Source organism: Pseudorca crassidens, chromosome 20 (assembly GCF_039906515.1).
Source record: "Pseudorca crassidens isolate mPseCra1 chromosome 20, mPseCra1.hap1, whole genome shotgun sequence".
Classification (NCBI taxonomy): Eukaryota; Metazoa; Chordata; class Mammalia; order Artiodactyla; family Delphinidae; genus Pseudorca; species Pseudorca crassidens.
This window is the reverse complement of record NC_090315.1, coordinates 58,482,909-58,506,577: the sequence shown is the minus strand read 5'-3', so window position 1 is coordinate 58,506,577 and position 23,669 is coordinate 58,482,909. Positions and strand designations below refer to the sequence as shown.

The 23,669-nt window shown below is 45.5% G+C and overlaps 1 long non-coding RNA gene and 1 other non-coding gene across 6 annotated transcripts in view; both read left to right on the top strand.

Annotated features, from left to right (window-relative positions):
• The first annotated feature begins 11 nt into the window (after positions 1 to 11).
• The window catches only part of LOC137215108 (uncharacterized), a 33,325-nt gene continuing 9,667 nt past the window's right edge, over positions 12 to 23,669 (top strand). For 4 of the 5 annotated variants that reach the window (XR_010939160.1, XR_010939159.1, XR_010939162.1 and 1 more), the window contains exons 1-3: positions 12 to 277; positions 4,939 to 4,990; positions 5,357 to 5,488. This is a non-coding gene — a long non-coding RNA (uncharacterized lncRNA). Of the gene's footprint in view, positions 278 to 4,938; positions 4,991 to 5,356; positions 5,489 to 5,659; positions 6,241 to 23,669 lie in introns of those variants that run through there. The other variant, XR_010939161.1, reaches the window with a different exon arrangement.
• LOC137215791 (U6 spliceosomal RNA) lies at positions 1,017 to 1,123 on the top strand. Its single transcript, XR_010939426.1, has one exon. It is a non-coding gene; the product is annotated as a U6 spliceosomal RNA (small nuclear RNA).

The following is a 23,669-nucleotide window of genomic DNA, read 5'->3' as shown; positions in this document are numbered from 1 at the left end:
GGGGGCGCGGGGGGCGCGGCGTCCTCGCCCAGCCTCGCCCAGCTGTCCACCCGGCCGCAGGACTCGCTTGTGGCCCAGGCGGGCCACTCACAGTCACGCACCGCGAAATGCCTACTGGGTGTCGCCCGCCGTCTTAGGCGCGGGGACACGGCGTGGAGGGACAGGCATGGTCCCGGGCCTGGGGGACCGGAGTGCTGGGAGGGGCCATCGCGGTGGCACCTTCGCACCCTCACCTCCTTCCAGCCTTAGCTCGGTCGGCCTCTGCGTTCACCCTACGGTGAGTCCTTCGCTGACCCCGTGATTAAAGTCACCATCCCTCTCTCCTAACCCCGTTTCCAGCTTTCCGCTTCACTTAGCTTTTACCACCGTCTAATCTTCTGAATCATTTCCTTGTTCATTTGACTTATTGTCTCTCTCCCCCACTAGGAACCCTCCAGGGCAGGGTTTACTGTCGGTTTTATTCCTGGCTGGGCCCCCAGGGCTGGCACCTAGTAGCCGCTCAATAAATTTTCGAGGAATGAATGAGTTTAACCATCACGGATCTATCCTTGTCAAACTGATGCTACAGCTTGGATAAACCTTGAAAACATTATGCTAAGTGAAATAAGTCAGACCCAGAAGGACACATATTGTATGAGTCCATTTATATGAAGTGTCCAGAACTGGCAAGTCCATAGAGACAGAAAGCTTAGTGGTTACCCAGGGCTAACCAGTTGGGGGTAAGTGGAGTGGGTGGCTGTTAAGAGATTTGGGGGGGGGAGGGTGATAAAAATGTTCTGAAATTAGGTGATATTGATGATTGTGCAACTCTGAATATACAGAAAATACCATTGAAATGTACAATTCAAACGGGTGAATTTGGGATTTCCCTGGCAGTCCAGTGGTTAGGACGTGGCGTTTTCACTGCTGTGGCCTGGGTTCAATCCCTGGTCAAGGAACTAAGATCCTACAAGCCGCGCGGCGCCGCCAGAACCAGAAAAAATATATGGTATGAGCTGTATCTCAGTAAAGCTGTAGTGCTCGCTTCGGCAGCACATATACTAAAATTGGAACGATACAGAGAATATTAGCATGGCCCCTGCACGAGGATGACACACAAACTCGTGAAGCGTTCCATATTTTTGTATGGCTGATTCACTTTGTTATAAAGCAGAAACTAACACACCGTTGTAGAGCAATTATACTCCAATAAAGATGTTAAAAAAATAAATAAAGCTGTTACAAAAGCAAAACCAAACAGAAAACCTTCTCTCTGTCCTCGCTTTTCTATTCCCTGCCTTCTCTGGGAAGGATTGAGAGCGTCTTTTTTTTTTTTTTTTTTTTTTAAATAAAGAATGCTCTCTTCGTGGTACAGGGAGGTACCTTTTTCTTTAAAAAAAAAAAAAAATTATTTATTTTTGGCTGCATTGGATCTTTGTTGCTGCGCGTGGGCTTTCTCCAGTTGCGGCAAGCGGGGGCTACTCTTCGTTGCGGGGCGCGGGCTTCTCACTCTGGTGGCTTCTCTTGTTGCTGAGCACGGGCTCTAGGCGCACAGGCTTCAGTAGCTGGGGCACACGGGTTCAGTGGTTGTGGCTCGCGGGCTCCAGAGCTCAGGCTCAGTAATTGCGGCGCACGGGCTTAGTTGCTCCGTGGCATGTGGGATTTGCCCAGACCAGGGTTCGAACCCGTGTCCCCTGCATTGGAAGGCGGATTCTTAACCACTGTGCCACCACGGAAGCCCTCAGGTAACTCTTTAAAGCCTTACTTGCCCATCTTTGACCCCTCCTTGAGCAACAAAGCTAATCTCACACCCCAACAAAGCTAATCTCACATCTTGTTCTATGTCTGTATCTTGATGTGCAAATCTCCACTATTACATGAATTCATGTACTTCTTCATTCATTAATTCACTCAGCAGACTTTTAGGGAATTCCTACTATGTGCCAGGCACTGTGGTAGTTGCCAGGGTTAGAAAGAAGATAGTTTCAAGGATTTTAGGGAGGGAGACAAACAAATAAATGAGCAATTACTGTATCCGGGTCAGTCCTGTGTTAGGGATATATTCAGAGTGCTATGGGTGGGATGTATTCTTTTTTATAGCTATACTTAAAGATTCTATATAGAAAGATATGGATAAAGACAGGTAGATATAAAGGTATATATGGATCTCTCTACGCATACATGGATCTATCTATCTAGAGAGATTTAGCTATAGATTTTTTATTGTATGTATTTATTTATTTTGGCCGTGCCACATGGCATGCGGGATCTTAGTTCCCTGACCAGGGATCTCAGAACCCATGCTCCCTGCAGTGGAAGCACGGAGTCCTAACCACTAGACCTTGAGGGGAGTCCCTAGATATTTTAGCAGCCTATAACTTGGCATGGATGTCTGTCTTCCTGGTGATGGGTTCTATATGAATGAGAAGATGTACAAACTGAAGGGACTGCCTGTAGTAAGGGCCTGGGACAGGCTCAGGAATCCCCACGTGACACTGACCTGAAACACGTGCAGGCTTGGCTAAGCTGACTTTGTGCTGTTTTCCTTATCACCACCTGGTGAACCATCCTTTCACTTTTTTTTCCTTTATGTCTCATTTTCTCTCAAATTAGAAAAGTCACGCATGTTTAAGTTAATTTGGAAAATACGGAAAAGTCTGAAAGGAAAAATAAACCACTCACTCCTGCACTGTCCAAAAATAATTATTAAAACTGTTGTCTCTCCGTATTTTCCCCTTATGTAGTTTTTCACAATAATATCACCACTACCACCACAACCCCTGTACAGCTCACATGTGCTACACGTTGCTCTGAGCTCCCTGTACATATTCACTCATCTCATCTGGACTCTTTGAGGGAGGTACTGTTTACTTTCTCTGTTTACAGAAGGGGAAACTGAGGCCTGGAAAAGTTAACTCTGTGCCCAAGGTCACAGAACTCGTAAGGAGCAGAGCTGGGCTTGGAACCTTGGCAGTCCTGTGTGTATTTGTTCCCATGCCAGAGACAACCTGGCTTAGAAAAGACGAGTTTTTCCCAATATTCAAATTTCAACGATCAGACTTGTTTGGGTTCTGAATTTGGTCAGAACTGAGCACCGCAGTCTGCAGGCCTAACCTTGTCTTCTGCACCATCCTGCCTTTGTGCGACGATAAAAGTGAGGCACGCTCCATGCAGAGAACTTGGAATACACAGACAAGCACAAATGGGAAAACATTACCCACCCGAGGAGAACAGCTGTCAGTACTTAAGTGTAGATCGGCCCAGTGTTCCCCACGCATCCATGCATGTGACTCCATGTGGCGCAGGCCCTTTGGAAACTGCCCCCCCCCACACACTTTTGCAAATATCACGAGCTTTTCACATGTCAATAAGTTCTCTTCTATTGGATTGTGGACTTGACCCTCCCTCGTTTTGGGGCACCCAGCTGGCTTCACTATTATAATAACACAGGTGAACATTCTTGCACCCACGCCTGATGGTAAAATGAAGTTGCTGGGTCAGGGGAGCGCCTGTTTGGAAGGCTCTGACCTCCCCGCAAAGGCTGTCTTGGGAAGTACCCCTAGTCAGTGGCTCAGCACCCCATCATTTTTGAGATTCAGCCCCATCAAGTGGAACTGGGGCCAGGTGGTTCCCTGGTTGTTCATAAAGCAATAAAACAGCTTTTTCCTTTCTTCTGCAGTCTCTGCCACGACCCGTTGTGGAGCTTTTTATTTGCTGTTTCACCCCTTTCTCCTTTGGACACAGGGGCACTTGTGGGACTTGTGCAGACAGACCCTCACAGGCACCTAGGGCCATGTGAGCTGGTGGGCAGGGCAGAGGCTGCCCCAAGCCTTCTTGTGGTACCCAGGCCCCTGATGGGTGACAGTGATTGCCAGGCAGGGGCAAAGATGCCTGGTCAGGAACTGTCCTGGACTATGTATGAAACAGATAACCAACAAGGACCTACTGTGTAGCACAAGGAACTATACTCCATATTTTCTAATAACCTAAAAGGGAAAAGAATCTGAACAAGAATAAATACATTATATATGTATAACTGAATCATTATGTAGTACACCTGAAATTAACACGACACTGTAAATCAACTATACTGCAATTAAAAAAAGAAACAGGGGCTTCCCCGGTGGCGCAGTGGTTAAGAATCCGTCTACCAATGCAGGGGACACGGATTTGAGCCCTGGTCCAGGAAGATCCCACATGCTGCAGAGCAACTAAGCCAATGCGCCACAACTACTGAGCCTGCGCTCTAGAGTTTGCGAGCCACAACTACTGAGCCCGCGTGCCACAACTACTGAAGCCTGCATGCCTAGAGCCCGTGCTCTGCAACAAGAGAAGCCACCGCAATGAGAAGCCCGCGCACCGCAATGAAGAGTAGCCCCCGCTCCCCGCAACTAGAGAAAGCCCGTGTGCAGCAACAAAGACCCAACACAGCCAAAAATAAGTAAACAAAATTATATTAAAACAAGAAAAAAGAAAAGAAAAGAAAAAAAGAAACAAATGGTCCTGGGGGGCAGGGTGAGGGGAGATGGAGCCTGTGAACGAGGTTCCAAGTCCCCCAGAACATGCTCCGTTGTCCCATTTGGCTTTGCTTACAAAATACAACATCAAAAGATAAAATTATTAAGAATTTCCAGACAACAATCGTAGAGCATTAAACCTCCAGTGCGGGGCCTTTCTGAGTGCGGGGCCCTGTGTGTCTGCTGGCCCTAGATGGAACAGTTGGGACTGTCACCAAAGAACCCTTGAGGCTAATGTTATGTTCATTCTCCAAGCCTCAGCGGAACACCCTAGTACAGACGTGCATCACATGGACACACAGAATAACAAAAGGAGGGAGGGGGAGGGGGCCGAGGCTGATTGCGGGTAACGCACAGGCCCCATGCTAAGCACTCTCTCCACCACCCGTGGAATCCTCTTGGTACCTTGCGGGTCCATGCCACTGTTATTCCCACTTTACAGATGAGGAAACCGAGGCTCTGAACGATCGGCTGGCGCTAGTATCACACAGCTGGTAAGTGCGGGAACCGGGATGAGGAACCCAGGCCATTGTATGCCAGCACCCAGTTACCCTGTTGTTACCCAGCCTGGAAGGGCTGCAAGCTGCTTTTCTTTCAAATTACCTTCTTGGCTCTGACCTTCCTGTTGCTCAGGAGGTTGTAGCTGGTCCTAAGGGGAGGCAGGGAGAAGTGTCAGCGAGCTGTCAGCTGGGTCCCCGGAACAGCTGGGCCTGGTTGGGGGGGGCTGGAGGGGGGAGGCTGGGGGGGAGGCCCCGTGAGCACTGCTGCTTGCAGCTGCAGCCCTCGCCCTCCAGGGAGGGGAGGGGGAGGGGAGAAGGAGGAGGCGGGGCCAGCTCTCTGAAAACTGTTCTTCTCACCAGAGGTTTGTCCGTGGCCCAGCTTCCCTCCCAAAGCCTGAGTAATGTAGAAAAATCGCAGCCCAGCATAAACGAGTCAGCCTAGGGCCACCCGGGATCACGCTGGCAAGCGGAATTCTTGGCTCAATCACTCCGGTAAGTTTGTAACTGTTTAGACTGGAGGCTAAGAAGCAACAGACCAGCGAATGGGTAGAGCCACAGTGGGAATGTGGGCCCAGGCCTCGGTCGTCCCTAAAATCTCAGATTAAAAGAGAAAAGACCTCCCCTGAGTTGGTACTTGCTGTTTCCTCCTTCCGTCTCCCCAAGGCTTTTCTCCCCAGCTCTCCCTGGATTTGAGCCCCGGCCTGGCTACTCCCCGGCTGTGTGAACTGGACCAGCTACACCATGCCTCAGTTCCCCATCTCCAAATGGGGAAGCCTTTGTCCCTGTCATGGTGTTGACGAAATAATACATGATGGATGAGTGAGTGAATGAAGGAATGAATAATAATAAACGAATTACTACACGCTGACCACTTCCAACAGTACCCCATGCGTAAAGCTGCATAAATTTGAGCCTTTGCTGACGATGCCTGACTGTCTACCAATTAGAGGACTCTTCTCTGGCTGAAGCCTTTGTTTCCTGTTAACATAGAAATCATTTGAAAATTGACTCGTTTTTTTCTTTTTTAATGGCCACTCTGCACAGCATGTGGGATCTTAGTTCCCCGACCAGGGGTCACCCCCTGGATTGGAAGGGTAGAGTCTTAACCACTGGACCGCCAGGGAAGTCCCCAGAACGGGCTCTTTTCTATTAGCCATTGACACCTTAGCATTCATTCATCAGCTTCGTTCTCAAGATCACGTTATTGTGTTGTGACCAGAGGGAAAGGAAGATACCAGCCCTCAAGAAAGGAAGAGAGGGCTTCCCTGGTGGCGCAGTGGTTGAGAGTCCGCCTGCTGATGCAGGGGACACGGGTTCGTGCCCCGGTCTGGGAGGATCCCACATGCTGTGGAGCGGCTGGGCCCGTGAGCTTCTGCTCTGCAGCGGGAGAGGCCACAACGGTGAGAGGCCCGCGTACCACAAAACAAAAAAAAAAAAAAGAGAAAGGAAGAGAGAAGGCAGGACGGGAGGCAGGTACCAGGCACAGAATGTACAGGAAGCTCCCTGTATGTCACGGCTTCTCTGGGAGCTGGCTCCGTCTTGGGGCCCGTCTGGTCAGAACTGCTTGTCCCTTATCGCTGAGGTCCCTAACTAAGCTGACATTGCCCACAGCCTGACTCTGCCATGGTTCACCAGACCAGGCGCATGCTTCCCTGTTTGCCAACTGTGAAAATGAAGCGCTTGGCATTTCAGGGTTGCAAACCTGGCTGAGGTCCAAGGTCAGCAGGTAACCCTGACCGAGCCATGTCTCCTCTGGAATCTTCAAACCTCTCATGTATAACACTAGGCACATGGATAAAAGCCTTCCCAGAATTGTGTGGCCAGAGGAGCACAAATGCAATTTTTTGGAGATTCCTTCACTGATTACACCCCTTGCCCTCCCCGATGGAATTACAATTGGAAAAGTCTCGGTGTTATCATGTTTGACTTGGAGAACCTGGGCCGGGTGTCTAGGGTGGTCAAGCCTTCAAGCTCTAGAGCTGTGCCAGGCAAAATGGTCACCAACAGCCGCCTGTGGCCATTTCCATTTCAGTTAGTTAAAACTGCATAGAATTTAAAATTCGCTTTTTCAGTTGCCTGAGCCCCAAGTCACATCCTCACCAGCCACCTGCAGCTAGTGGCGCCCATCTGAGACAGCACAGATTATAGAACAATTCCATTGTCTCACAATATTCCAGAGACACTGCCCTAGAGCAGTTCTTGCTAACTGCATGACTTTGAGCAAGTTATCTCTCTGGGCCTCAGTTTCTTCATCTGCAAAATGGGAATTCATCTACTCAACAGCAAATACTTATTGAGTGCTGGCCATGGGTCAGGTACTCTTTTAGGTGCTGGGGATATAGTGCTAAACACAGATAAATAAAATCATGACTCTCATGGAGCTGACATAGAGGAGGGACCAGAGTACTCTTCTCCAAGAGTTGGTTTGAAGATTAAATGAAATAGAGCAGGAAAAGCATTTAACATGGTGCCTGGCACATTCTAAGTGCTTAAGAAATGTTAGTCACGATTATTACTAGTAATCTGCCCAGCTCCCTTCTCCCACAGCCCTGCTACTACCTGGGTGGTAAACACATAACAAGTACGCCTCCACTTCCCATCCAGTACCCATGGCAGACATTGCTAATCCACCACAGCACTTTCCCCCTGAGCCCAGAGGTACCAATGGGATTCTAGGAACAGCAATGGAGCAACACTCTCAGGCACATCCTCTCCAACATCACCTCCAAGTTCTCCTATGAGCTGCATGGCCCCCACAATCCTTAGGTTCTGTCTGTAGAGTTCAAGCTCAGACTCCAGGCACAGGCCTGACCCTTCGTAGGGGAAAGAGCAAGTGCCTGGTCGGTACCTTGTCAGCCAAGCAGCTGGTCCTGCTTTGACCACTTGGCAGTAACTGGCTTCTTGCTTTGCTGTCTCTTGGAGTGGGGTCTGGCCGTGTTCTCACTAGGGCTCCTGGAGTCTTGAGTACCGTTGCTCTCCTTTATTCAAGAAAATGGATTGTCTCCAGGCCGGACAAATGGTCCTGGCCAAAAAGGGCTGCGTGAAACCCGGCCCCATATCCAAAGTGGGAGAGAGACACGTGAACTTGCAATTGTAATATAGTGAGATAAGGGGGAGGGTGGAGGTTGGCCCTCGGCCTTGGGGACCCAGGGCAGGAAGAACACTGGGTCCCTGGGAGTCTGCTCCACAGGAAGAGTTGCATCCTTCTCCATCCTTTGAACTGCCTGTCCTAGCTCCCGCTCTCCCCCACTGCAAGGAGTGACCTGAACAGCCCGACCTGACTCAGCAGCGCTGTCTTCTCTCTGGATCGCCCATCATTTTGGTTCTGCTGGTTGCCTTCACTCAATCATTCAGTATGACATGTGGTGTGAAGATGTCTCAGTTCAACTCTTGCTTCTACCACTTACCAGCTGTGTGACCTTGGGCAAATTACCCAGCCTCTCTGTGCCCTGCTTTCCTCCTCTGTGAAATGAAGTTTCCAGCAGAGCCTTTCCACCTCCCCCTCCATGGCTTAGCATGATGCCTGCGGTGCGATACTGGCTCACTGCTGCTGTCATTCACATGCACATCTCCAGGTCCCCAGAGATTTTTCTCTTTTACTCTGTTGGCCTGGTCCATTCCAGGAATGAAAATTGTTTTCAAATGCTAAACTTTCCTGGCACCCCTGGGATAAAGCTTTTCTGCTCATGACATATAACTGTGGGGAACGACATTTGAGCTATGTTTGAAAGGGTAAGTTGGACCTCCCAAGCAGATGAGAGAGGAGAGGGCATCCCAGGCAGAGGGAATGGCATGTGCAAAGGCCCAGAGGCGTGAAGCAGTGGACAGTCGAGGAAGAACCCAGGCTGGCTGGAACATGGGGTGCTTGCAGGGAAACAGCAGGAAATGGGGTTGACAGGAGGAGACTGGACACCACGAGGACAGATACCCTTCGGCAATGAGCTGGGTGCCTGGCAAGGGTGGATGAAGTAGCTTTATTTTAATTTATTTTTGAAGTACAGTTGATTTACAATGTTGGGTTAATTTCTGCTGTACAGCAAAGTGATTCAGTTATATGTATGTATACATTCTTTTTTATATTCTTTTCCATTACGGTTTGTCACAGGATATTGAATATAGTTCCCTGTGCTCTACAGTAGGACCTTGTTGTTTATCCATTCTATATATAATAGTTTGCATCTGGAAGTAGTGTGATTTTAAATTCCACCAGCACACCATGAACTTCGGGAAGGCGAAGCTCTTGTATCCTAATTCTTTGTTACGCTCAGCATATATTTGTTGTCTGTGTCAAAAGTTTCAGCAGCCTTGAGGCTCCTTTTCCCTATAACCCGTAATAATCCACACGCAGAGGAGGCTGCTCAAGCCTTGCGCAGATCTCACCTGCCCTGGACAGCCTGGAAGTTTGCAGCACCCCCCTGCCCCGCCCCCGCCCGAGGGCAGCCTGCAGCCAGTGGCTGATCAATAATAGCAAGGTGTCAAGGTCTGGCTCTTGCCTCAAGGTAGAGAGGACAGTTTTGTGGTTCTGTTCATGCTCCAGGGCTCCTCTGGGATCACGCTAAGGCTAGTTTCCCCCCCGAGACCCCCCCCTTCGTCGGGCTTTCTCGCTGCGCTGTGCTGCTTCCTTAGCTGCTTCTCCGGCAAACTCTCACTCAATAAACCACTGCATGAGAATCCAGGTCACAGGTTCTGCATCTTAGAAACCTGACCTAAGGTGCCACAGATGAACAAGTGCAAGAAAGGGCAGGGCTATTGGTGACAGCTGCCCTTTTTTTCTTCTCCTCCTCCTGAAACAATAGCCCTTGTCCCCTCCCAATCCTTTTCTCCTTTGTCTGGGTTCCCCCAAAAGCAGACCCTGAGGCTAGAATTCAGGTTCAAGTAGCTAATTTGGAGAGTGCAAGAAACAGTCATGGGGGCGGGGGTAGGGAGACAGGGAAGGGAAGAGGTCCTAACAGTGCAGGTCAAGCTGGAACTTTAGAGGTAACTCTTGGAAATAACAGAAAACACACACCTTAGAGCTTTTCTACACAAGAGGTGGGGCAGATGGGGTATTTGCACATCATTCCTGCTGCATATTGGCTGACAGCTCTTTGGGGGCGTTAATCAGCCTGCGTTCCCAACCTGCTGGGCCAGTGGGCAGAACATTTTCTATGAATCGGGGGCAAAGCCCTCAGACCCAGAGCTGCAAATACTGGTATACCGCTGGGGAAGTAAGGCCTGAGGAATATGGATGGAACTCCAGCAGCATCTGCCGTACCTTCCTTTACGGAACTATTCCTCCCCAAAGTCCTTTCCAAAAGCTTCTGTTGAAGATGCCGATCCGAGAACCCCACACAGCCCCACCCACTAGTGTGGGCACGTGATCCATGTCTAGCCAATCATGGTAGCCGATTCCTCGGCTACAGTGACTGGCTCAAGGAGTGGACAGGTCATCCAAGCAGGACCAATCAGAATCTTTCTCTGGGATTTTTATACAGTTGCTGGGTGAGAGAAGTTCTACTTTCTGTCACTAACTGGGGGTGGGGGTGGGGGTGGGGGTTGTAAACTCAAAGTCCGCATGGAAGTAGCTCATTTGCAATAGAAGCGAATGTGGCCGACGCGCAGGGGAACAGAACTGAGAGATGGGAGAGATAGGGTGGGAGAGAGGATGAAGATGATGACGTTGAATTCCCGGTCCCATTGTACTTCTAGATGGTTACTTGTTCCAGTATATTCCCCATCTTTTTTCCCCCAAAACTATTGGCTTAAGCTGGTGTGATTTCTGTTTTTCTCACTCACAGCATCTGAGTCCTTACTAATGCAGAATCTTCATACTTTAATCCCTCAGTCTCAAAAATGGCAGCATTTCAGGGATGAAGACATATCTGTTGACTGAGAATCTTGGATTATGCGTCTCTGTCCTCGAGGCCAGGCCATTCCCATGCTGTTAGTTCCGGGAAGGCTGAGCTCAACTGGAAAGTTTCATATTTTTCTTTTCCAAGTTATGTAATACATGTGAATCCAGGAAGCAGGAATTCAGGATGGGGGTTTGGAACAGGGGATCAGAGGTTGTTGGTCCAAGGATGTACCCTCAATTTGCCCAATGCTGGGGTGACTGTGTAGTCAATCCCATGGGACTTCTTGGGGAAATGCATTTCAGAATCGTCCACCCAGGTGATGGAAGGGCACCCATTTGTTTATTGGTTCCTGCACCGCCACTGTCAAGGGTAGCCCATGGGAGTTAACCCCACCGCCAACTTCTGGGTCGTGCAGTGTGAGTCCCTAGAGGGCTTTGTGGTATTTCATGCCATGGTGTCTGTGAAGTCTGGGGATTGAAGATGTAACTTGGTCCTGTGTGTGTCGGTGGGGGGGGTCCCGTCATTTTGCTTTTGCACAAAATCGGCAAGGCTTGGGCAGAACTGCTGGCTGTAGTGAGATGAGTTAGAGGTGGGGAGAGAGGATCTGAAGAGTGAGCGCTTCACCAGTGACAATTTCTCATCTAGCAGATTGAAGACCATAGTCCACACTTCCCCCTTACTCTCTTAAATCAGGATGGGGACTGCATAGTTGTCTCTGCCACAACCTTGTCTGCCTGTTGACCTTCAATCTCTTGCAAAGTCCCCTTTCTGGTCTAAGTGTCACCGTCTGAGCATCCAGAGATTTGGCAGGCCTGGGTCTGCATATTGGTTCCCTGCCCCTACCCACTCCCTCTGACCACCTTGGTGGGCTGGCACCAATACTGCTCTGGCTGGCATGTCCTCCCCTGCCCCTTCCTCTTGGGTCAGTCTCGGAGAGTTCTTAACATTGTAATGGGAGAAAGAATTCTGACAATGTCAGTTATGCCACCCATTGGCAAACGAGGTGGGCTGGTTATTCTCTATTTGCTTGCTCCCCAGACTCATTCATTCTTTCTTTCATTCATACTTTCTCTCTATCCTGGAAGTCTGACCTTAATGAAGGGCATCACCTAGGCTCCCACCCCTATGACTTCCTGTTGGGGTCAGCCAGTGGGAGGCACCAGCTGGAGACTGGAGTGCAGGAGCAGAGAGGTGGGGGCATTTCTTTCCCTGCCCGCCCCCTGCTTTGGGCTGAGGCTCTGTCAGTGGCTTCAGTGACCACAGCTCCTGCCTGGCAATCCTGTTAAAGAGAAACTGTTCTGACACTAGCTAAAGATGCAAGATAAACTTTATTCAGGACTACTGCAACAGGGGAGAGAATCCAAGCTCACCTCTGAATATAACAGAGACAGCTAAGGGTTTATAGCAGAGTCAGGGTCAGTGGATGGAACATTACTAAGGGGAGCTAGCAAGAGTTGGGAGATTCTTGCTAAATGGACTTAATAGGATTCTTGTTAAAGGCAGGCCAAGGGCTTAGATATCAAAGGTGGGGGATGAGGAATTTGATCAGATATCAAGGGTGAGGGGATTCTCCCTAAACTGACTTATCAGGATACTTTGCTAAAACTGGGCTAGTCAAGCCAAAGACAGGATGGGGCCATGGTCAGGGCCTTGCTGAGAAGAGGGATCAGAAGAGCATGACTAAAGTTTGGCCAAGGAGACATCTTTTCAATCCCTCTTCCAGGCTCTAGCCTCCCAGGCCCTAGTAATGCTCTTTCCTGCATTTGTGTCTTCAGGCCCAGGGTGGTGACAGCGCCATTCTTGCTGGCCCTGGGTACTTCAGTAGGTTCTTCTAACTCGATTCTCTAAATGGTCCCTTATTTATTTTTTAATTTAATTTTAATTTTAATTTTTGTTTGTGCCATGTGGCTTGCGGGATCTCAGTTCCCTGACCAGGGATTGAACTCATGCCATGGGAGTGAAAGCACCGAGTCCTAACCATTGGACTGCCAGGGAACTCCCTATGGTCCTTTATTTAAATTCTCTTCAGAATCCCATCTGATGTGCCTTCTGTTTGCTGTCAGCCCTCTGACTCCAAACACTGGGACAATTTGGCTTTCAATCTATTTATCTGTCATTTTCCAAAATGGCTAGTAGAGTTGTCTGCTTTCTCCCTCATACTGTCATAAGAACCTGAATTTCTGGCCTAAGGGGAAGGGAAATATGAACCCACAGCATTACATGGTAGGGAGCACATGAGGATGTACAACCAGGAGACCCAGCACTTGTACTTACATGTGTGTGGCAAGGGACAGATGGCTGAGCCTCAGTCATCCCATCAGTAAAATGGTCAGGGGCTTCCCTGGTGGCGCAGTGGTTAAGAATCCGCCCGGCAATGCAGGGGACACGGGTTTGAGCCCTGGTCCAGGAAGATCCCACATGCCGCGGAGCAACTAAGCCCGTGTGCCGCAACTACTGAGCCCACGTGCCACAACTACTGAAGCCCATGCGGCTAGAGCCCGCGCTCCGCAACAAGAGAAGCCACCACAATGGGAAGCCTGTGCACTGCAACAAAGAGTAGCCCCCGCTCGCCACAGCTAGAGAAAGCCCGTGCACAGCAATGAAAACCCAACGCAGCCAAAAATAAATAAATAAATTAATTAAAAAGAATAAAATAAAATGGGCACAATAAAATGACCCTGCCAATCAGCCTGTAGCCAGCAATATGTCTAGTATTGTGAGGTCACGGAAGGAATATTTATTGAATGAAAGAATGAGTGGATGATCGATTAAAATGACCTAATGCAAAACAGGCACCTTTGGGGACTTCCTTGGTGGTCCAGTGGTTGGGAGGCTGGGACTCTGCGCTTCCACTACAGGGGGGCATGGGTTTGATCCCTGGTCGGGGAATTAGGATCCTGCATGCCACACAACACGGCCAAAAAAAAAAAAAAAAGGCACCTCTAGCTTCTAATGTCTAAGCGAATTTTAATTTTTATACACTTATTTGTTTAAGATGCTCTCTTAACCAACTTCCACTTTATTGACTCACTAGATTAATGTACCTGTCCCATTTCTTCTGTGAAACACACAAGCACATTGAACCCTCCACCTATGTACTTCTCCCCCTACCTTTGGCCTCTGTGCTTAGTAGAGTCAGTTGTGTTTGCTCCCAAATTTGTGTATAGCAGTTGTGTTTATTATTGTCACTAATTGATTCAATTAAGTGTTACAGAAATTGTGGAAACGTGAGGGTAAAAAGAAAGAATATTGTCTCTATGAAAACTGATAAGAAACTTGGGACAACTTGAAGCGAGTGACTGAGGAAATTGACATCAAATGAGCTGTAGAAACTGGGACAGAGAAAATGGAAGGAAATTGTGAGCCCCAGGTGGGGGGCATCGTTGTACACATGGATGGATTTGAAAGCATCTTTAGGTTCTCCAGCTGCCATAAAGAACAGGAAATGGGAAATTGTAGCAGAAGAGTTATAGATGTGGTCCATGTGAGAAGAAAGACCCAGGCTTATAAAAAAGAATGAAATAATGCCATTTGCAGCAACGCGGATGGGCCTGGAGATTATCATACTAAATTAAGTCAGACAGAGAAAGACAAATACCATATGATATCACTTATATGTGCAATGTAAAAAAATGAAACAAATGAACTTATTTACAAAACAGAAATAGACCCACAGACATAACAAACTTATGATTCCCAAAGAGGAAAGGGAGAGGAGGGATAAATCAGGGATTTGGGATTAACAGATACACACGACTATATTTAAAATAGGTAAGCAACACGGACCTACTATCTCGCACAGGGAACTATATTCAATACCTTATAATAACCTATAATGGAAAATAATCTGAAAAAGAATTAATATAAATTTAACCGGATCACTTTGCTGTATACCGGAAACTAACACAACATTGTAAATCAGCTATACTTCAATTAAAAAAAAAGAAAGAAAGAAAGAAATACACAGGCCTGTTTCAGCCAGCCCATGCTCAAAGGAGAATGTATACGCATGTGTTAGGTCCAATTAAATACTCACGGTATGGATGAATTTAAGGTGATTCCCTGAGACAACTGACTTCTTAGATTCACTGTTAGCTGATTGACCAAAATCCTGATTTTATAGCATAAGAAACCTCCCTTGTCTTTCTGAAGTTCTCTGCTTTTTTTCCTTTTCTTCCAATTTCTCATTTTCTGTTTTCTCTGCTATTTTTCCTTCCTTTTTCGCTACTAAATGTCCAAGTATGAAACTGGTTTTTAAATTTATTTAATTAAAATTAATTTTAAATTTATTATATCTATTGAATTCAATGGTGTATTCTCTGTTAATAAACAATATTTCTTTACCTACTGCAGGCTGCCGTTATGGGCTGCTAAAAGCCAAAGGGATGCTTACTTTAACACATACTGCAGACAACTGTGGCTTTTTATTTGCATATTGTTCACATTAATTTCTTCCTCTCTGTAGGCTTCCTCTGTATAATAGTTTCCCTTTGCCAGCATGAAATAAACACTTCAGAAAAAAACCTTATTGGACCCTGATAGTATATTTTACTATTTATTGTTGAAAGGAATTCCGTGGTGGATTTTGTTTTGTTTTGTTTTGTTTTCTGGTTTGTTTTAGTGGAGCCAAGAACCAAGGTTTTCATATATTATATTTGCTTAAACTCAGGCAGAACTATAAACATGTTCCTGTCTGAGAGGAATTTATAGCCTGTTAAGGAGAAACAAAACAGAGGGTTTTTACAAAGCAAGTTTAAAAGTTTAACTGATGGGACTTCCCTGGTGGCACAGTGGTTAAGAATCCACCCGCTAATGCAGGGGACGTGGGTTCGAGCCCTGGTACGGGAAGATCCCACATGCCGCCGAGCAACTAAGACCATATGCTACAACTACGACCATGCGCCACAACTACTGAGCCTGCACTTTAGAGCCCACGAGCCACAACTACTGAGCCCGCATGACACAACTACTGAAGCCTGCATGCCTAGAGCCTGAGCTCCGCAACAAGAGAAGCCACCACAATGAGAAGCCCGTGCACTGCAACAAAGAGTAGCCCCCGCTCACTGAAACTAGAGAAAGCCCGCGTGCAGCAACAGAGATCCAACGCAGCCCAAAATAAATACTAAATAAATAAATAAATAAATAAATAAATTCATTAAAAGGAAAAAAAAAAAAGACCGTGGATTCAAGTCCCAATCTGGGTTTCACAGTTAAAAAAAAAAAAAAAAGTTTAACTGATGATGCAAGATCTTCTGTGTTACTGAAACTTCTTTGTCATGTTAAAAGTAGAATCTGGGCTTCCCTGGTGGTGCAGTGGTTGAGAGTCTGCCTGCCGATGCAGGGACACCAGTTCGTGCCCCGGTCTGGGAAGATCTCACATGCCGCAGAGCGGCAAGGCCCGTGAACCATGGCTGCTGAACCAAAAAAAAAAAAAAGTAGAATCTAGTTCAGAAAAGCAACAGTCACTAGATCAAGAATTAATACTCACGGATCTTTTGCTGTGACGGGGGACTCACTACCTCTCAGAGGGCTCCACTGGAAGGAGCTGCTTCTTTTTCCTTTAATCTATATATATATATATACATATATATATTTTATATATATGTATATACATATATATTTTTAACGTCTTTATTGGAGTATAGTTCCTTTACAATGTTGTGTTAGTTTCTGCTGTATAACAAAGTGAATCAACTATACATATACATATATCCCCATATCTCCTCCCTCTTGCGTCTCCCACCCTCCCTATCCCACCCCTCTAGGTGGTCACAAAGCACCGAGCTGATCTCTCTGTGCTATGCAGCTGCTTCCCACTAGCTATTTTACATTTGGTAGTGTATATATGTCAGGGCTACTCTCTCACTTCGTCCCAGCTTACCCTTCCCCCTCCCCGTGTCCTCAAGTCCATTCTCTATGCCTGAGTCTTTATTTGTGTCCTGCCCCTAGGTTCATCAGAACCATTTTTTTTTTTAAGATTCCATATATATGTGTTAACATATGGTATTTGTTTTTCTCTTTCTGACTTACTTCACTCTGTATGACAGTCTCTAGGTCCATCCACCTCACTACAAATAACTCAATTGCATTTCTTTTTATGGCTGAGTAATATTCCATTGTATATATGTACCACATCTTCTTTTTTTTTAAATTAATTAATTAATTTTGGGCTGCATTGGTTCTTTGTTGCTATGCACGGGCTTTTCTCTAGTTGTGGCGAGCAGGGGCTACTCTCCATTGTGGTGTGCGGGCTTCTCATTGCGGTGGCTTCTCTTGTTGCGGAGCACAGGCTGTAGGTGCACGGTCTTCAGTTCTGGTACGTGGGCTCAGTAGTTGTGGCTCGCGGGGTCTAGAGCGCAGGCTCAGTAATTGTGTTGCACGGGCTTAGTTGCTCTGCGGCATGTGGAATCTTCCCGGACCAGGGCTTCAACCCGTGTCCCCTGCATTGGCAGCCGGATTCTTAACGAGTGCACCACCAGAAAGCCCATGCCACATCTTCTGTATCCATTCATGTGTCGATGTACACTTAGGTTGCTTTCATGTCCTGGCTATTTTAAATAGAGCTGCAATGAACATTGTGGTACATGACTCTGAATTATGGTTTTCTCAGGGTATATGCCCAATAGTGGGATTGCTGGATCATATGGTAGTTCTATTTTTAGTTTTTTAAGGAACCTCCGTACTGTTCTCCACAGTGGCTGTACCAATGTACATTCCCACCAACAGTGTAGGAGGGTTCCTTTTTCTCCACACCCTCTCTAGCATTTATTGTTTATCGATTTTTTGATGATGGCTATTCTGACCAGTGTGAGGTGATGCCTCATTGTAGTTTTGATTTGTGTTTCTCTAATGATTAGTGATGTTGAGCATCTTTTCATGTGTTTGTTGGCAATCTGTATATCTTCTTTGGAGAAATACCTATTTACGTCTTCTGCCCATTTTTGGATTGGGTTGTTTGTTTTTTGATATTGAGCTGCATGAGTTGCTTGTATATTTTGGAGATTAATCCTTTGTCAGTTGCTTTGTTTGCAAATATTTTCTCCCATTCAGAGGGTTGTCTTTTCATCTTGTTTATGGTTTCCTTTGCTGTGCAAAAGCTTTTAAGTTTCATTAGGTCCCATTTGTTTATTTCTGTTTTTATTTCCATTACTCTAGGGGGTGGGTCAAAAAGGATCTTGCTGTGATTGATGTCATAAACAGTTCTGCCTATGTTTTCCTCTAAGAGTTTTATAGCATCTGGCCTTCCATTTAGGTCTTTAATCCATTTTGAGTTTATTTTTGTGTATGGTGTTAGGGAGTGTTCTAATTTCATTCCTTTACCTGTAGCTGTCCAGTTTTCCCAGCACCAGTTCTTGAAGAGGCTGTCTTTTCTCCACTGTATATTCTTGCCTCCTTTATCAAAGATAAGGTGACCATATGTGCGTGGGTTTATCTCTGGGCTTTCTATCCTGTTCCATTGATCTATATTTCTGTTTTTGTGCCAGTACCATACTGTCTTGATTACTGTAGCTTTGTAGTATAGTCTGAAGTCCAGAAGCCTGATTCCTCCAGCTGCATTTTTCTTTCTCAAGATTGTTTTGGCTATTCGGGGTCTTTTGTGTTTCCATACAAGTTGTGCAATTTTTTGTTCTAGTTCTGTGAAAAATGCCAGTGGTAGCTTGATAGGGGTTGCACTGAATCTGTAGATTGCTTTGGGTAGTATAGTCATTTTCACAATGTTGATTCTTCCAATCCAAGAACATACTATATCTCTCCATCTGTTTGTATCATCTTTAATTTCTTTCATCAGTGTCTTATAGTCTTCTGTATACAGGTCTTTTTTCCGCTTAGGTAGGTTTATTCCTAGGTATTTTATTCTTTTTGTTGCAATGGTAAATGGGAGTGTTTCCTTAATTTCACTTTCAGATTTTTCATCATTAGTGTATAGGAATGCAACAGATTCCTGTGCATTAATTTTGTGTCCTATAACTTTACCAAATTCATTGATTAGCTTTAGTAGTTTTCTGGTGGCATCTTTAGGATTTTCTATGTATAGTATCATGTCATCTGCAAACAGTGACAGTTTTACTTCTTCTTTTCCAATTTGGATTCCTTTTATTTATTTTTCTTCTCTGATTGCTGTGGCTAAAACTTCCAAAACTCTGTTGAGTAATAATGGTGAGAGTGGACATCCTTGTCTTGTTCCCGATCTTAGAGGAAATGGTTTCAGTTTTTCATCAATGGTTTCAGTTTTTCATCATCATTAAATGGTTTCATCATCACATGTTTGCTGTGGGTTTGTCATATATGGTCTTTATTGTGTCGAGGTAGGTTCCCTCTATGCCTACTTTCTGGAGGGTTTTTATCATAAATGGGAGTTGAATTTTGTCAAAAGCTTTTACTGCATCTATTGAGATTATCATATGGTTTCTATCCTTCAGTTTGTTAATATGGTGTATCACATTGATTACTTTGCATATATTGAAGAATCCTTGCATTCCTGGGATAAACCCCACTTGATCATGGTGTGTGATCCTTTTAATGTGCTGTTGGATTCTGTTTGTTAGTATTTTGTTGAGGATTTTTGCATCTATGTTCATCAGAGATATTGGCCTGTAGTTTTTTTTTTTTTTTTTTTGGTGACATCTTTGTCTGGTTTTGGTACCAGGGTGGTGGTGGCCTCATAGAATGAGTTTGGGAGTGTTCCTCCCTCTGCTATAGTTTGGAAGAGTTTGAGAAAGATAGGTGTTAGTTCTTCTCTAAATGTTTGATAGAATTCGCCTGTGAAGCCATCTGGTCCTAGGCTTTTCTTTGTTGGAAGATTTTTTTTTTTTTTTCTTTTGGGTATGTGGGCCTCTCACTGGTATGTTGTGGCGTCTCCCGTTGGGGAGCACAGGCTCCAGACACGCAGGCTCAACGGCCATGGCTCATAGGCCCAGCTGCTCCACAGCATGTGGGATCTTCCCGGACCAGGGCACGAACCTGTGTCCCCTGCATCGGCAGGCAGACTCTCAACCACTGCGCCACCAGGGAAGCCCTGTTGGAAGATTTTTAAACACAGTTTCAATTTCAGTGCTTGTGAATTGTCTGTTTATATCTTCTATTTCTTCCTGGTTCAGTCTTGGAAGCTGGTGCTTCTCTAAGAATCTGTCCGTTTCTTCCAGGTTGTCCATTTTATTGGCATATAGTTGCTTGTAGTAATCTCTCATGATCCTTTGTATTTCTGCAGTGTCAGTTGTTACTTCTCCTTTTTCATTTCTAATTCTGTTGATTTGAGTCCTCTCCCTTTTTTTCTTGATGAGTCTGGCTAATGGTTTATCAATTTTATCTTCTCAAAGCACCAGCTTTTAGTTTTATTGATCTTTGTTATTGTTTCCTTCATTTATTTTCATTTATTTCTGATCTGATCTTTATGATTTCTTTCCTTCTGCTAACTTTGGGGTTTTTTTTGTTCTTCTTTCTCTAATTGCTTTAGGTGTAAGGTTAGTTTCTTTATTTGAGATGTTTCTTGTTTCTTGAGGTAGGATTGTATTGCTATAAACTTCCCTCTTAGAATTTTTTTTTGCTGCATCCCATAGGTTTTGGGTCGTCGTGTTTTCATTGTCATTTGTTTCTAGGTATTTTTTGATTTCCTCTTTGATTTATTCAGTGATATCTTGGTTATTTAGTAGCGTATTGTTTAGCCTCCATGTATTTGTATTTTCTTACAGTTTTTTTCCTGTAATTGATATCTAGTCTCATAGCATTGTGGTCGGAAAAGATACTTGATACAATTTCAATTTTCTTAAATTTACCAAGGCTTGATTTGTGACCCAAGATATGGTCTATCCTGGAGAATGTTCTATGAGCACTTGAGAAGAAAGTGTATTCTGTTGTTTTTGGATGTAATGTCCTATAAATATCAATTAAATCCATCTTGTTTAATGTGTCATTTAAAGCTTGTGTTTCCTTATTTATTTTCATTTTGGATGATCTGTCCATTGGTGGAAGTGAGGTGTTAAAGTCCCCTAGTATTATTGTGTTACTGTCGATTACCCCTTTTATGGCTGTTAGCATTTGCCTTATGTATTGAGGTGCTCCTATGTTGGGTGCATAAATATTTGCAATTGTTACATCTTCTTCTTGGGTTGATCCCTTGATCATTATGTAGTATCCTTCTCTGTCTCTTGTAATAATCTTTATTTTAAAATCTATTTTGTCTGATATGAGAATTGCTACTCCAGCCTTCCTTTTTTATTATTTATTCATTTATTTTTGGCTGCATTGGGTCTTCATTGCTGGGCGCAGGCTTTCTCTAGTTGCAGTGAGTGGGGGCTACTCTTCGTTGCAGTGCACAGGCTTCTCATTACGGTGGCTTCTCTTTGTTGCAGAGCACGGGCTCTAGCTGTGCAGGCTTCAGTAGTTGTGTTGCGCAGGCTCAGTAGTTGTGGTGTGCAGGCTTTAGTAGTTGTGGGTCGTGGGCCCTAGAATGCAGGCTCAGTAGTTGTGGTGCACGGGCTTAGCTGCTCTGTGGCACGTGGGATCTTCCTGGACCAGGGCTCGAACCCGTATCTCCTGCATTGGCAGGTAGATTCTTAACCACTGTGCCACCAGGGAAGTCCCTCCAGCTTTCTTTTGATTTCCATTTGCATGGAATATCTTTTTCCATCCCTGCACTTTCAGTCTGTGTGTGTCTCTAGGTCTGAAGTGGGTCTCTTATAGACAGCATGTGTATGGGTCTTGTTTTTATATCCATTCAGCCAGGCTATGTCTTTTGGTTGGAGCATTTAATCCATTTACATGTAAGGTAATTATCGATATGTATGTTCCTATTACCATTTTATTAATTGTTTTGGGTTTGTTTTTGTAGGCCTTTTCCATCTCTTGTGTTTCCTACCTAGAGAAGTTCCTTTAGCATTTGTTGTAAAGCTGGTTTGGTGGTGCTGAATTCTCTCTCTGTTTTTTTTTAAATGTTTATTTATTTATTTTTAATTGTACTTTTCTGACCAGGGATGTGGTTTTTCTTAAATTAATTAATTAATTTATTTTTGGCTACGTTGTGTCTATTGTTGCTGTGTGTGGGCTTTCTTTAGTTGCAGCGAGCGGGGTTACTCTTCGTTGTGGTACGCGGGCTTCTCACTGCAGTGGCTTCTCTTGTTGCGAGCACGGGCTCTAGGCACACAGGCTTCAGTAGTTGTGGTACGTGGGCTCAGTTGATGTGGCTCGTGGGCTCTAGAGCTGAGGCTCAGTAGCTGTGGTGGACGGGCTTAGCTGCTCCGTGGCATGTGGGATCTTCCCAGACCAGGGCTTGAACATGTGTCCCCTGCCTTAGCAGGTGGATTCTTAACCCCTGCACCACCAGGGAAGCCCAGTGCTGAATACTCTTAACTTTTGCTTATCTGTAAAAGTTTAATTTCTCCATCGAATCTGAATGAGATCCTTGTTGGGTAGAGTAATCTTGGTTGTAGGTTTTTCCCTTTCATCACTTTAAATATGTCCAGCCACTCCCTTCTGGCATGCAGAGTTTCTGCTGAAAAATCAGCTGTTAACCTTATAGTGATTCCCTTGTATGTTATTTGTTGCTTTTCCCTTGCTACTTTTTTTTTTGCGGTATGCGGGCCTCTCACTGTAGTGGCCTCTCCCGTTGTGGAGCCCAGGCTCTGGACACGCAGGCTCAGTGGCCATGGCTCACGGGTCCAGCCGCTCCGCGGCATGTGGAATCTTTCCGAACCGGGGCACGAACCCGTATCCCCTGCATCGGCAGGCAAACTCTCAACCACTGCGCCACCAGGGAAGCCCTTAATATTTTTTCTTTGAATTTAATTTTTTGTTAGTTTGATTAATATGTGTCTTGTTGTGCTTTTCATAGGGTTTATCCTGTATGGGACTCTCTGTGCTTCCTAGACTTGGGTGACTATTTCCTTTCCCATGTCAGGGAAGTTTTTGACTATAATCTCTTCAAATATTTTCTCAGACCCTTTCTTTTTTTCTTCTTTTTCTGGGACCCCTATAATTCAAATATTGGTGCGTTTAATGTTGTCCCAGAGGTCTCTGAGACTGTCCTCAATTCTTTTCATTGTTTTTTCTTTTTTTTAAAAAATTAATTAATTAATTTATTTTTGGCTGCGTTGGGTCTTTGTTGCTGTGCGCGGGCTTTCTCTAGTGGTGGCGAGTGGGGGCTACTCTTTGTTGCGGTGTGTGGGCTTCTCATTGCAGTGGCTTCTCTCTGTTGCAGAGCATGTGCCCTAGAGCACATGGGCTTCAGTAGTTGTGGCACGCAGGCTCAGTAGTTGTGGCTCATGGGCTCTAGAGCACAGGCTCAGCAGTTGTGGCGCATGGGCTTAGTTGCTCCGCAGCACGTAGGATCTTCCCAGATCAGGACTCGAACTCGTGTCCCCTGCATTGGCAGGCGGATTCTTAACCACTGCGCCACCAGGGAAGCCCCATTCTTTTTTCTTTATTCTGCTCCCTGGCAGTTACTTCCACCATTTTATCTTCCAGCTCACTTATCCGTTCTTCTGCCTCAGTTATTCTGCTATTGATTCCTTCTAGAGTATTTTTAATTTCAGTAATTGTGTTGTTCATCACTGTTGGTTTGCTCTTTAGTTCTTCAAGGTCCTTGTTAAATGTTTCTTGTATGTTCTCCATTCTGTTTCCAAGATTTTGGATCATCTTTACTGCTATTCCTCTGAATTCTTTTTCAGGTACGTTGCCTATTTCGTCTCCATTTATCTGGTCTTGTAGGTGTTTACCTTGCTCCTTCGTCTGTAACATTTTTTTTTTTTTTTGATGGGTGGTGCTGTATTCTTGTCTTACTGGTTGTTTGGCCTGAGACGTCCAGCCAGCACTGGAGTTTGCAGGCAGTTGGATAGAGCTGGGTC